A 12,789-nucleotide genomic window follows, 5' to 3' on the forward strand; every position below is an offset into this window, starting at 1 on the left:
TCTACAACGTTATTGCGAGAAGACATGAGGCCAACTAAATCCTACAATAAGAAAAGAAGAGTGGATTACTAAAAAGGCATCTCGGACAAGGGGCAAAAACAACTCGACGGACGAACAAAAAAGGAAAGGCCTAAGATCCAAACCAAAATCCTGGGGCATTCTTTGGAGGCAATAACAAAGCAAGAATTCAAGAAATCTCTACAGCTTACGCCCCGGCACTCATCAGAAAGAAAATAAAGTCCCAAAGAAAACAAAGGAAGTAAAAAACAAAAACACAAAGTCACCACCTTTCTACAGTCTATCAGCAAAAAGCATCGTCAAAACATCAAAAATGCCAAGCAGAAAATCACCAAAAACGCAAACTTTTTCAGAATCAAGCAAAAATCATCATCAAAGGCGCAACCAGAAGCGGCGAAAACATGCAAAAGCCCTAAGAAAAGATTCAAGCAACGAGAAAAGCAAAAGACTCGCACCAAAAAACAAAGAAATTCCAGAACACGCAAACAATCAGGCATGGTAAAAATAGAAAGATCCCAACTTTCCCTGAGCAAAATTCAAAACTTTCTACTGGCATATAAAAGGGATAGAGGAAGAAAAATCGAACCTGGAGAAATAGAAGAAAAACCTTGAAGAAAAGCCGAAGAGCAGAAGCAACAAAGCCACCCCTCGAAGCAAGAAACCGCAAAGATAAAAAGAGAAAATCTAGAAATCACCCCTCTTCCACAGAGAGCAATGACAGAACAGACGTTGCAGGGAGAAGTTACGAAAGAAACAGAAAATGAGAGAGTGAAAGGAGAAGTTACAAAGAAGAGCGAAGAAGAGAAACCGTTTTTGATTGAGAAAATTCAAAATAAAAGCCAGGAGAAAACGGGGCAATTAATACCAATTAATGAAGGTATTAAACCCTTTCACATTCCCCAAAAGCAAAGCGTTGATATAAAAGTGCACGCCTTTAGAGGAAAACGTTCTACATTCAAAAGATTCTACAAAAAGAAGAAATCGACAAAATGCTTGAGTTCGGCTTCGTTATGAAAGAATCGACGTCAAAAACTTGACCTCAGCAGAAAGACCGAGCTCAAGCAGGGGCACTGTTCATACCCTGGGTCGAGCTGTCCGACCCGGGATGTTCTACAGACAAAGCGACCGACCTCTTCAGGACAAGACAACCCGACCTCTTCTCAAAGAGCTCGGCCAAGTCACAGGAAAGCCCAAACAAAGGGCCCAAATAGAGGAACACGTCCAAATCCAAGGGCAGCCCAAGCCCGTAGAGATAAAGGCGGTTCCCTTAAAAGATAAAGATGACCTCACTTAAAGATAAGATAAAGATAAGATAAGATAACTAACTTATCTTATCCACAGGAGGCCATATCTCACCATTATAAATACACTGGAGCACCCAGGTATAACTCATATTCTGATTCTACTCAATACCTGCTTAATACCCTTGCTAACTTAAGCATCGGAGTCCCTTGCAGGTACCCCCCACCCTCTAGGGACGAAGGATCAACACCATCACCAAATCCAACAAGTCTGACACACCAGCTCCGGCCGCTATACACCTGTCGGACACGTCGGCTCCGACCAACACAGAAGATCTCGACCGAGATCGACCTACAGTTTCAGATAACCCCCGGAACAATACCTGTGTTTTTCTTGTCTATTTTGCCTGTATTTGTTCTGGGGTGATACTGAGATTAAGTTTTGGTGTTAAATTGATGATAGTGTTGGTTGATGGCGTGATTGGCTTCTGATTGAGCTTTAGTAAAATATGAAAAATCAAGCTAGTTCAGTATAGTCCGAATTTTAGAGGAGATGCTACCCAAATTTTTATAAAAAAAAACTGGAGACTTCGTTTAAAATTTTTATAATTTGAGTTTTGAAGTTTGAAAAATAGTTTTTCTATTAAATATCTTCTTATAACAAATTCTAGAAATCCGTGGTAAGACCATGTGGTTAGGTTCTCACCCCCTATAGATTTCTCTTTTCAAGAAACGGGCAAAAAAGGTTATGAAGAGTTGTTGAGTTTAGCTTATGCAATATGGATGTATTAGTTTAGTTATTATTATTCTTCCCTCGCCATTAATATTATAATTTTGTAAGACGGATAGGAGTTGTATGAGTTGTATGTATATAATATGTATAAGTTACTTGAGTAATAAGTTATGTATATTGGTATATGCTTGTTTGTTTTCAAGATAAAGTAGTTTTCTTTTTTCGGTTTTCAAAGAAATCAGCGGTACGATTTCGAGTCAAAGGCTCATATTATATTATTAAGTATATGAAGTCGTTGTAATACTTCTTGCTATCAGAGTGGCGTAGCCGGAAGCGTGACATTCTGATAGTAAGGATGTTAGATCAATTCTAGTTTATAGCCACAAAACCCTAATTACCCAGATATAAAAGGATTATATGTCACGTATCCCGTTAAGTCTAAGTAATTAGTAATTTATCAGAAATTTACTTTCAAGCTGGTGTTTAAGTGAGATAACTCTTCCAAGAATCACAAGAACGCATATAGAATAAGGGTTATTCTTCCGATCTACCCAGATTCATAAAATGAAGAATGAAAGTAATTCTTGAAACTAAATCAATAAATTAATTAAAATAGAAAAATAATAGTCTTAATCCATAGAAACAAACAGAGCTCCTAACCTTAACCGAGGAGGTTTAGTGGCTCATGCTTTAAAGAGAAAACTAGGGTTTAGAAGAATGTGAAAGTGCAGAAGTGTCAAAATCCAATGGATCTTTTTCCTTTTATACCTAACTTAATTTGATTTGAAACTAAAATAAAATAATAAATCCTACACCTAAAAGATTTTGTTTGTAATTTGAAATAACTAAAATAAAATAAAATAGAGTAATTAAATGTTAAATTCAACTAAAAATGCTCCTTAGATGAGGTTGTGATCCGGATTCTTGGCGCTAAATGCCAAGCTTGGCATTTAGTGCCCCCAAGGGCAGAAAGCTCCTTTTCAATTCTGAGTTCCTAGTGCTAAACGGCAAGCTTGGCGTTTAGCGCCCTAGTGGGTAGCTTCAATTCTTCTGTTTCTTGCATAAAACTTTGCCAAACTGGTTCGAATTTCACCTGAAATAATTAAAACACCAAAACAACTCAAAGTAGCATCCAAAGAGGTTTAAAATACTAGAATTAAATTAAAACTCAACAAATTCTAACTTAAAATAAACTGAAAACAGGGTAAAGTTGCTCACGCATTACAACACCAAACTTGAAATGTTGTTTGTCCTCAAGCAACTAAAACAATATAGGGCTTAGAAGAAAAATTGCCCAAAACTTGAGTGTTCATTTAAGCTCATGCCCAATTACTGAGTGGGGTTACTGACATTTTGATTCTGAATAGGTTTGGCATCACTAACCCTTGAAACTCATAAATATTGATATCCTTCAAAACTAAAACTCAGATGATATTATGGATTCTCTTCCTACTTAAGGTCTGATTGATTCCTTTAACACAGCTTTTTCTTTTCTTTTCTTTGGTGCTTGGTACCTTGAGCCTAGCTGTGACTTTTAGTGTTTTGTCTTCAAGCTTAACTTGGCACACAAACACCACAAGCACTTAACTGGGGAACTCTTTGAGTTCTAATTCTTTTCCTTTAATTCTTCCCAACCAGTGGTGCTCAGAGCCTTTGGTATACTCTGCAATTGCACTTGGTCTCGACTCTTAGTGCTCTGTCTCAAGGATTACTTGACACATTCACACCACAAGCATTTAGTTAGGAAAATAACCCTTTTGAGTTTTTAATCATATTTGACCTTCCTAACCATTGATGCTTAGAGCCTTGGACCTTGTCTTTTATTTTTCTTTTCCTTTTTGCTATTGTTTTGCTTCAAGGATCAATTTCTTACTGAGTTTAGAGAACCCATAATACTTCTCTAAGTTCCTGTACCTCAAAAATCACCATTCTTGACTTTAATGTCAATTATGCACTATTCAATTCATACATTCAGAATCATAAATAATACTACCACATCAAAATAATCAGAATAACTCATAACATATAACTCAAGTCTCATGCATTTTTCTACTTAGCTTTTTTTCTTTTTCTTTTGATTTGTCAAGCTCAGTGAGCAATACATGAGATATTTTCTAAATTAAACATAAAATATCAAAATAAATAATCTAACTAGAAAAGCAATAAAATACTATTATCGATCATGCAAAGGATTTCAAACAGAAAATAGGAAATAAGATAAAATACTAAGAAACAAAAGAAAAAATAAGTAGAAGATAATGAAACTCAACCACCTCAGTCTTTGTGGCTGCTGCTCCCTCCCGGGAATTCTCTCTAGTGCCTCAGCTCTGTTGTTCCTCCACTAACTGATGAAGGAGGATAGAATGATTCTGATGCTCCAATCTCAGCTGGTCGACAGAAGATGCCAGCTGTCCAATAGACGCCGTCAACTAATCCCAGTAATCACGCGAGAAAAAGTAATATCCCTGAGGCATCTCTGGATGCTCCTGCTGAGGAGGGGGAATTGGCTCCGGAGGTGGTGCTCACCCAAGCTCCTTGGCGTACTCCATATCCCTCCGAGTGATCGGTCTATTGACATCAATAGGGGTATTGCCCTCAATGTGGACTTGGGCGGCCTCACACAGGCGGAAGATGAGGTGGGGGAAGGCCAATCTAGCATAGGTGTAGGCCTTCTCGGCTATTTTGTATAACTGCTGAGAGATCACCCGATGCACCTCTACCTTACCGAGCATGATGTAGTGAATCATCACGGCGCAATCAATGGTAACCCTGGACCAGTTACTCGTAGGGATGATGGAGCGTTGAATAAACTCCAACCATCCCCAAGCAACTAGCCTCAGATCGTGCCTGCCCAGCTGGCATGGCTGACCTCTAGCATCCCTTCTCCACTGTGCTTCGAGAAGGCATATGTCTGTGAGGATCTGGTTCAGCCTCTGGTCAGTGTTGACCCTCTGAGTGTAAGAGTGAGGGTCGTCTCTGGATGGTGGTGACAGAAGTATCTCCTTCACTCTCTCTGCACCGAACTCGAAGACCACCTTCAGACCATAGTGCACCAGTTCTTCGGGTCTGGGTTCACACCTTAGAGATGCTTGTAAGTCACCCAAGCATTGGTGTAGAACTCACTGACCATCAGCACACCCGCATCAGTCGCGGGGTTGCACAACACTTGCCAACCTCTCCTCTGAATCTGTTCCCAGATCTCCAGACACTCATCCGGCTGCAGATCAAAGCGGACCTCCAGAATCACTTCTTTTTGTTTACTATTTCATTAAAGTGATCCTTGTGGGTCTTAAACCAAAACCGGGTAAAATCATATGGACCGGATGCAGGAGCCTTTTCCTTCCTCTTACTTGAAGAGGATTCACTGGTTTTGGGTGCCATGTGGAATATGATAAAAGAAAGAAGCGGAGCATCGCAACATCAAACTTAAAGTTTTGCTCGTCTCCGAGCAAAGAAAAGGGGTGTGTTGGTAAATATTCTCTTTAATAAAACCGCATTGTAAGTATAGCTCTACCAACAACAATCCTCGGGAGGTCAAATTTAGAAGAGGGATTTGGTTGTCACAAGTTCAACCCCAATAGAAATAACCGAAGTATTCAAACCTCGAGTCGTCTCACAAGGAATGGGCAAACATGTACTTCGACATTGGTTAGAAATCCGGGGTTGTGAGTTATAAGCATGAAAATAAAAGGGAATCTTAACAAGCAGGTAATCTTAAATTGCAATAAACTAATTCAACTACCTAAGCAAACTTGAGCAATCCCAATGAACAAGCAATATTCCACTTAATTCTACTATAAACCAAGCAAGTAACTATAACTAAGCAAACGAATTGGGAAATTGGTTTTCAAATATGAATAATAAAAGCGACTCTTGGCTAGGCATGGGAATTAGGATCACAATCCTTGTCCAACAACTATATCTTGACAATTATGAGGAACCAAGCTCATTAAGTCTACCCTCAAAGTCTTAAGTACGTGATATCTACCCCTAGACTTGAAGTACGTCAAATGGCTTTGGTCACATCAACCCATAAGTCCCAACCTACCTACTAATTAGATTAGTAGTGGGTTGGCATCAATGAGTATCAAATTGACCACCAAGGGCTCCCAAATCATCAAATCCATTAGACTCAGTAACTCAAGTTTACCCACTTCCCTTGACCTAGGCCAAGAGGGAAAAAAACTACTCCATACTCAAAGTAAACAATTCATCGAACACTTGGTAAGCATTAACAAAAGACATGTTCAAAATAGCAATTAAATTGCAATCTACAAGTACCCACTAACAATTATCGACCTACAATCAAGCAATTAACAAGATTAAACATAGAAATTATCAATGTAACATCTATAAGTCAAGATTCACAACATTCATGAAATGGGTATAAAATGACAATTGGCAAGAATTATAGAAATATCACTAGATGTAAGCAATATTGTAACAAGGAATTCAAATTTAACAACTAAAAACTGTAATTAACAAAATCCAATCCACAAATCAACAAGGAAAGATCAAAAGAAAACTAGATCCAGAGAGGAACAAGGGTTTCTCCCTCTAGAATAACCAAGAACCCCCAAAGAAACTAGCTCAAAATTATGTCCTAGTGTCAAATGAGTGATCCCCCCCTTTTCCCCCTAGCATCCTTGGGTCTTTTCCATGCAGAGACAGCTTGAAATTGGGCCTGATTCCCCTCAGAAATTGCCAGGCACGATTTCCTTTAATGAGGTCACGTGCAGCCTCCCACGCGTGCGCGCCATACGTGCGCGCGCGCCGATTGCAATTGTGATCCACGCGTGCGCGCCAGTTGCGCGTGCGCGTCGACAGGAATCTTCTAATCTGCGCGGATGCGTCCATCCTTGTGCACCGCTTCCAGCCAATCCCATCTACGCGTGCGCGTGGAGTGCGCGGACGCGCCGATGCTGCTACTCCCAAGAATTCAATTCTTCTTGTTCCTCCCTTTTTGTACATGCTTCCCCCTCTCTTCTAAGTCATTCCTACCTATAATTCCTGAAATTACTCAACAAATACATCACGGCATCGAATGACAAAAGAAGAGGATTAAAATATGGTAATTTTAAGGCAAAATAAGCATGTTTTCCATCATGGAACAATGTTGGGAAGTGAACACAAAATCATGCATTTCTTGCGAATAAGTGTGAGAAATATTGATAAAATCCCCCAAAATAAGCACAAGATAAACCGCGAAATCGGAGTTTATCAAATCTCCCCACACTTAAACCAAGCATGTCCTCATCCTTAAAATAAAAAGACCAAAGATTATAATGGGAAAGGGTTTATGAAATGCTAAGTACCTAAATGGATGCATGCGACTAATGTAAAATCATCTACCTACTTGGTCAAGAGTAAAGCTATCCTCCAAGAATGCATGTGAGCATATAGGGTGAAAATAATATGTGATTCATGAATCCTACCAAATAGAACATCACCATGGAATGCATATAACTTGCTAAACGAACGCTTGTGAAAGCCGGGAATAAGTATTGAGCATCGAACTCTCACCGGAAGTGTATCCGCTCTATTCGCTCATGTGTATAGGGTTTGTTCACACCCTGGGTCGAGCTGTCTGACCCGGGATGTTCTACAGACAAAGCGACCGACCTCTTCAGGTCAGGACGACCTGACCTCTTCTCAAAGAGCTCGGCCAAGCCACAGGAAAGCCCAAACAAAGGGCCCAAATAAAGGAACACGTCCCAAATCCAAGGGCAGCCCAAGCCCATAGAGATAAAGGCGGTTCCCTTAAAGATGACCTCACTTAAAGATAAGATAAGATAAGATAAGATAACTAACTTATCTTACCCAGAGGAGGCCACATCTCACCATTATAAATACACTGGAGCACCCAGGTATAACTCATACTCTGATTCTACTCAATACCTGCTTAATACCCTTGCTAACTTAAGCATCGGAGTCCCTTGTAGGTACCCCCACTCTCCGGGGATGAAGGATCAGCACCACTACCAAGTCTAACAAGTCGGACACACCAGCTCCGGCCGCTGTCCACCTGCCGCACACGTCGGCTCCGACCAACACAGAAGATCTCGTCCGAGATCGACCTACAGTTTTAGGTAACCCTCGGAACATGGCGCTGTTGCCGAGGAACCTGGATGTCATCCCATTAACATGGCAGATGACCATGACAACGACCACAATTCAGGTTTGGAAGACAGAACGCCGCATAAAAATGCGGACACAATACTCAAAGATACTTCAAAAACTAACGGAGACAAAAATTCGTCAAATCCAGGAGTAATAGAAGCACTTCAAAATCGATTGGAGCAACTTGAGAAAGAAGCCCAACATCGACGTGAAAAAGAAGAAGATCTACGCCGGGAGATAAGGCGGCGTCGAGAATTAGAAGATAAGCTTATAAAACTCGAAGCTGATCTCAAAACTAAAGCTACTCGACCATCCACAGAGGATAGCTCTCAGAAAGATCAAGATCCATTCACCAGAGAAATTATGAAGACCAAAATTCCAAAAGATTTCAAACTTCCGGATATGACTCTATATGACGGCACCTCGGACCCCAACCATCATCTCAGCAACTTCAGAAGTAGAATGTACCTCACTGATGCCTCAGATGCAGTTCGCTGCAAAGCCTTTCCAACAACTCTCACCAAGACAACCATTAAATGGTTTGACAACCTACCTCCAAAATCCATCTCGAGTATCGACAACCTGGCCAAAAAGTTCCTGGCCCGATTCTCCATACAAAAGGACAAAGCCAAACACGCACCTAGCCTACTAGGGATCAAGCAAGGAGATCGGGAGAGCCTTCGCAACTACATGGAAAGATTCAACAAAACATGCATGGACATACAAAGTCTACCAACAGAAGCTGCCATTATGGGCCTCATAAATGGCCTGCGAGAAGGACCATTTAGCCAATCTATATCAAAGAGATACCCGACATCCTTAGACGAAGTACAAGAACGGGCGTAGAAATACATCAACATGGAGGAAAATTCTCGACTTGACGAAGCATCAAGGTTCGGTTCTGCCTACCAAGATAAAGAATCCAAGAAAAAGGAAGATCGCTCCGGAGAGAAAATCAAAAAATATCATAACTATACTCCTCTTAGGGTATCCTTGGTAGATGTTTACAAAGAAGTCTGCCATACAGAAAAAATCCCTCCAGCTCGGCCACTTAAAGGCAAAAGAGGAGGAGAAAATCGGAATGAATACTGCGAATATCACCGACTTCGAGGGCATTCCACTAACGAATGCTTCGACTTGAAAAACGTCATAGAAAAACTAGTAAGAGAAGGAAAGCTAGATCGGTTTTTGGCCAATCGGGATGACAAACCAAGAAAAACAAGAAGGGATGAGGATGTCGGACGATCTGAACGATCACCTCGCACACCGAAAAGACACGTTCACGTAATACACGGCGGATTTGCTAGAGGAGGAATCTCCAAATCATCCCGCAAGCGACACCTCAAAAAGGTATACCACGTCGAAGGAAAAAAGGAAGCCCCAGACATCCCAGCAATCACGTTTACCAAGAAAGACGCATCCGAAATCATCTCGGGACACGACGACCCCATGGTCATTACGATCATACTGGCAAACGCCAACCTTCACCGTTGGTGGACGAAATTGTGATTCATTCTTTTCCAACTCGAAACAATCCCCGGTAATGGCTCCAAAAACTTGGTGCACAGAACCTGGTCCAAAATCAACTTCACAGTTTGTTTCACAACTCCGTTCAACTAACCAGCAAGTGTACTGGGTCGTCCAAGTAATACCTTACGTGAGTAAGGGTCGAATCCACAGAGATTGTTGGTATGAAGCAAGCTATGGTCACCTTGTAGATCTCAGTCAGGCGGATTAAACATTATTTATGGGTTCGAAGATAGAAATAAAGATTAGAAATAAGAAAAGGGATAGAATACTTATGCCAATTCATTGGTGAGAATTTCAGATAAGTGGATGGAGATACTGTATGGCTGATGAGCGGATAATTTGTACGCTTTTTGGCATTGTTTTTAGTATGTTTTTGATATGATATAGTTAGTTTTTAGTATATTTTTATTAGTTTTTAATTAAAATTCACTTTTCTGGACTTTACTATGAGTTTGTGTGTTTTTCTGTGATTTCAGGTATTTTCTGGCTGAAATTGAGGGACCTGAGCAAAAATCTGATTCTGAGACCAAAAAGGACTGCAGATGCTGTTGGATTCTGACCTCCCTGCATTCGAAGCGGATTTTCTGGAGCTACAGAAGCCCAATTGGCGCGCTCTCAACGGCGTTGGAAAGTAGACATCCTGGGCTTTCCAGCAATATATAATAGTCCATACTTTGCCCAAGATTTGATGGCCCAAACCGGCGTTCAAAGTCACCTCAAGAAATCCCAGCGTTAAACGCTGGAACTGGCACCCAAATGGGAGTTAAACGCCCAAACTGGCACCAAAGCTGGCGTTTAACTCCAAGAAGAGTCTCTACACGAAATTGCTTCATTGCTCAGCCCAAGCACACACCAAGTGGGCCCGGAAGAGGATTTTTATGTCATTTACTCATTTCTGTACACCCTAGGCTACTAGTTTCTTATAAGTAGGACCTTTTACTATTGTATAGAAATCTTTTGATCACTTTTAGATCTCTAGATCATCTTTGGACATTTTAGTTCTTAGATCATTGGGAGGCTGGCCATTCGGCCATGCCTAGACCTTATGCTTATGTATTTTCAACGGTGGAGTTTCTACACACCATAGATTAAGGTGTGGAGCTCTGCTGTACCTCGAGTATTAATGCAATTACTATTGTTCTTCCATTCAAATTCCACTTGTTCTTTATCCAAGATATCACTTGTTCTTCAACATGATGAAGGTGATGATTGACGCCCATCACCATTCTCACCCATGAACAAGGTGACTGACAACCATTCTTGTTCTACAAGCATCCGAGGCTTAGTGAATATCTCTTGGATTCTTTAAAAGGAATCTTCGTGGTATAGGCAGGACTTGATGGCAGCATTCAAGAGAATCCGGAAGGTCTAACCTTGTCTGTGGTATTCTGAGTAGGATTCAATGACTGAATGACTGTGACGTGCTTCAAACTCCTAGCAGGCTAGGGCGTTAGTGACAGACGCAAAAGTATCAATGGATATTATTCCGGCCTGAACGAGAACCGACAGCTGAATTCCGCTATGCCGTGACAGGACATATGCAATCGCTTTCACTGAGAGGATGGGAGGTAGCTGCTGACAACAGTGAAACCCTACACGAGCTTGCCATGGAAAGGAGTAAGAAGGGTTGGATGAAGACAGTAGGAAAGCAGAGAGACGGAAGGGAAGGCATCTTCATGCGCTTATCTGAAGTTCCTACCAATGAATTACATAAGTATCACTATCTTTATCTTTTATGTTATTTTCGTTCATCACCATATATATCTGAGTTTGCCTGACTAAGATTTACAAGATGACCATAGCTTGCTTCATTACTAACAATCTCCGTGGGATCGACCCTTACTCACGTAAGGTTTATTACTTGGACGACCCAGTGCACTTGCTGGTTAGTTGTGCGAAGTTGTGTAATGCCATGGTATTAGGCTACCAAGTTTTTGGAGCCATTACCAGGGATTATGAGAGTTGTGAAAAAGTATAGTTCACAATTTCGCGCACCAAGTTTTTGGCGCCGTTGCCGGGGATTGTTCTAGTTTTGAGCAAGCCTTTGGTAACATCAGAGCCAAGATCCGGCAACAACATCAAATTTTTGGTGTTATTGCCCGGGATTGTTTAGGCTGGACAACTGACGGTTCATCTTGTTGCTTAGATTAGGTATTTTTTTTTCGAAATTCTTGAAGATGAATTCTAGAGTTTCATGATGATTTGTTGAAATCTGGCTGGCTGAGAAGCCATGTCTAATCTGATTGGACCGAGGTTTCAACTTATCACCACAAGAGCTTGTTGATTTCGTATCAATCTTGCTTTTGGAGCAGTGATTTGCTAAGGCTTGGCTGACCTTTGGTCATGTCTAGTGTTTTGGACCGAAGCTTTCTTTGAAAGCTTGGCTGGCTGTGAAGCCATGTCTAATTCCTGGACCGGAGTCTTAGACTAGCATTGCACTGATTCCTGGAATTCTCATTAAGAATTTTGATACCTTTTCCCACTTAATTTTCGAAAAACACAAAAAAAAAATTGCAAAATCATAAAATTCAAAAATATTTCTTGTTTGAGTCTAGTGTCTCATCCTAAGTTTGGTGTCAATTGCATGCATTCATATGTCTTAGTGATCTTCAAGATGTTCTTGATGATTCACTTGCTCTGATCTTTGAATTCTATTGACTTGAATATTTTGTGTGTCTCAGATGCATTTTCAGTTCATTAGTGTCAGTAGTATACAAACTGCTAAGTTTGGTGTCTTGCATGCATTGTTATTTGATTCTTGTTGCATTTTAATTATTAAAAATCCAAAAATATTTTTAATTTGTGTCTTTTCAAGTCAATGATACAAGGAATTGAAGATTTAGAACATACTGCAGAGGAATTATACAGAAAAAGCTGAGCATTCAAAAATGCCCAGTGAAGAAGGCAGACTGGCGTTTAAACGCCAGCCAGGGCACCTGGTTGGGCGTTTAACTCCCAAAGAGGTAGCATTTTGGGCGTTAAACGCCAGAATGTATACCATTCTGGGCGTTTAACGCCAGGATGGTGCTAGGAGGAGGATTTTGTTTTCAAATCAAATTTTTTTTCAAGTTTTCAAAGTTTTTCAAAACCAAATCTTTTTCAAATCATATCTTTTCAATCAAATGTTTTCAAAATCAATTTCTTTCC

The sequence above is a fragment of the Arachis stenosperma genome, chromosome 9, assembly GCF_014773155.1.
Source record: "Arachis stenosperma cultivar V10309 chromosome 9, arast.V10309.gnm1.PFL2, whole genome shotgun sequence".
NCBI classification, from domain to species: domain Eukaryota; kingdom Viridiplantae; phylum Streptophyta; class Magnoliopsida; order Fabales; family Fabaceae; genus Arachis; species Arachis stenosperma.